Below are 3045 nucleotides of genomic sequence, written 5' to 3' on the forward strand. Positions count from 1 at the left end.
CCCAAAGAACTGGAAGCAATATGCTTTTTGGCGTATCTTTCCCTTTGGAAACAAGGCAGGGCTTTCAGCCTTGAAGCTCTAGAGCAATGTAGCACACCCACCACAGAAGTTCGACTTCAGCCAGATCAGGCCTGCCAAGAAACTGCGTTTCACAGGCCTTTGGAAGAGATGTTCCCAGTTGTCTGTAAGAGCACTGTGCAGACTGAGTTGTTTCTTAGCTTCCCAATGAGCTGGAAGCAAGATGCTTTGGGGCCTGTCTTCCCCTTTGGAAACAAGGCAGGGCTTTGAGTCTTGAAGCTCTAGGGCAATGTAGCAGACCAAGAGCAGAAGTTCTACTTCAGCCAGAGGAGGCCCAGAATGAAATTGCGTTTCACAGGCCTTTGTAAGAGATGTTCCCGGTAGGCTGTAAGAGCACTGTGCAGAGCGAGTTGTTTCTTAGCTTCCGAAAGAGCTGGAAGCAAGATGCTTTGGGGCCTATCTCCCCATTCGCAAACAAGGCAGGACTTTGCGCCTTGCATCATGTGGGCAATGCAGCACACGGCAGAGCAGTAGTTCAACGTCAGCCAGATCAGGGCAGCGAAGAAAATGCGTTTCACAGGCCTTTGTAAGAGATGTTCCAGGTAGCCTGTAAGAGCACTGTGCAGAGCGAGTTGTTTCTTAGCTTCCCAAAGAGCTGGATGCAAGATGATTTGGGGCCTATCGCCCCCTTTGGGAACAAGGCAGGGCTTTGCGCCTTGAAGCTCTAGGGCAATGTAGCATACCCAGAGCAGGAGTTCTACTTCACCCAGATCAGCTCTGCAAAGAAACTGCGTTTCACAGGCATTTGTAAGAGATGTTCCCAGTAGGCTGTAAGAACACTGTGCAGAGCGATTTGTTTCTTAGCTTCCCAAAGAACTGGAAGCAATATGCTTTTTGGCGTATCTTTCCCTTTGGAAACAAGGCAGGGCTTTCAGCCTTGAAGCTCTAGAGCAATGTAGCCCTCCCACAGCATAACTTCTACTTCAGCCAGGTCAGGCCTGCAGAGAAACTGCGTTTCACAGGCCTTTGTAAGAGATGTTCGCAGTAGGCTGTAAGAGCACTGTGCAGAGCGAGTTGTTTCTTAGCTTCCCAAAGAGCTGGAAGCAAGACGCTTTGGGGCCTATCTCCGCCTTTGGAAACAATTCAGCACTTTGTGCCTTGAAGCTCAAGGGCAACGTAGCACACCCAGTGCAGAAGAACTACTTCAGCCAGATCAGCCTGCAAAGAAACTGCGTTTCACAGGCCTTTGTAAGAGATGTTCCCGATAGGCTGTAAGAGAACTGTGCCGAGCGAGTTGTTTCTTAGCTTCCCAAAGAGCTGGAAGCAAGATGCTTTGGTGCCTATCTGAGAAGTTTCTAAACAATTCAGCACTTTGTGCCTTGAATCTCTAGGGCAATATAGCACAGCCAGAGCAGAAGTTATACTTCAGCCAGATCAGGCCTGCAAAGAAATTGCGTTTCCCATGCCTTTGTAAGAGATGTTCCCGGTAGGCTGTAAGAGCACTGTGGACAGCGAGTTGTTTCTCAGCTTCCCAAAGAGCTGGAAGCAAGATGCTTTGGAGCCTATCTCCCCCTTTGGAAACAAGGCACGGCTTTGGGCCTTGAAGCTCTAGGGCAATGTAGCACACCCAGAGCAGAAGTTCTACTTCAGATAGATCAGGCCTTCAAAGAGACTGCGTTTCACGGGCCTTTGTAAGAGATGTTCCCAGTAGTCTGTAAGAACACTGTGCAGAGCGATTTGTTTCTTAGCTTCCCAAAGAACTGGAAGCAATATGCTTTTTGGCGTATCTTTCCCTTTGGAAACAAGGCAGGGCTTTCAGCCTTGAAGCTCTAGAGCAATGTAGCACACCCACCGCAGAAGTTCTACTTCAGCCAGATCAGGCCTGCCAAGAAACTGCGTTTCACAGGCCTGTGGAAGAGATGTTCCCAGTTGTCTGTAAGAGCACTGTGCAGACTGAGTTGTTTCTTAGCTTCCGAATGAGCTGGAAGCAAGATGCTTTGGGGCCTGTCTTCCCCTTTGGAAACAAGGCAGGGCTTTCAGCCTTGAAGCTCTAGAGCAATGTAGCCCTCCCACAGCATAACTTCTACTTCAGCCAGGTCAGGCCTGCAGAGAAACGGCGTTTCACAGGCCTTTGTAAGAGATGTTCGCAGTAGGCTGTAAGAGCACTGTGCAGAGCGAGTTGTTTCTTAGCTTCCCAAAGAGCTGGAAGCAAGACGCTTTGGGGCCTATCTCCGCCTTTGGAAACAATTCAGCACTTTGTGCCTTGAAGCTCAAGGGCAACGTAGCACACCCAGTGCAGAAGAACTACTTCAGCCAGATCAGCCTGCAAAGAAACTGCGTTTCACAGGCCTTTGTAAGAGATGTTCCCGATAGGCTGTAAGAGAACTGTGCCAAGCGAGTTGTTTCTTAGCTTCCCAAAGAGCTGGAAGCAAGATGCTTTGGTGCCTATCTGAGAAGTTTCTAAACAATTCAGCACTTTGTGCCTTGAATCTCTAGGGCAATATAGCACAGCCAGAGCAGAAGTTATACTTCAGCCAGATCAGGCCTGCAAAGAAATTGCGTTTCCCATGCCTTTGTAAGAGATGTTCCCGGTAGGCTGTAAGAGCACTGTGGACAGCGAGTTGTTTCTCAGCTTCCCAAAGAGCTGGAAGCAAGATGCTTTGGAGCCTATCTCCCCCTTTGGAAACAAGGCACGGCTTTGGGCCTTGAAGCTCTAGGGCAATGTAGCACACCCAGAGCAGAAGTTCTACTTCAGATAGATCAGGCCTTCAAAGAAACTGCGTTTCACGGGCCTTTGTAAGAGATCTTCCCAGTAGTCTGTAAGAACACTGTGCAGAGCGATTTGTTTCTTAGCTTCCCAAAGAACTGGAAGCAATATGCTTTTTGGCGTATCTTTCCCTTTGGAAACAAGGCAGGGCTTTCAGCCTTGAAGCTCTAGAGCAATGTAGCACACCCACAGCAGAAGTTCTACTTCAGCCAGATCAGGCCTGCCAAGAAACTGCGTTTCACAGGCCTTTGGAAGAGATG

The sequence above is a fragment of the Equus asinus genome, chromosome 1 (genome assembly GCF_041296235.1).
Source record: "Equus asinus isolate D_3611 breed Donkey chromosome 1, EquAss-T2T_v2, whole genome shotgun sequence".
Lineage (NCBI taxonomy): Eukaryota > Metazoa > Chordata > Mammalia > Perissodactyla > Equidae > Equus > Equus asinus.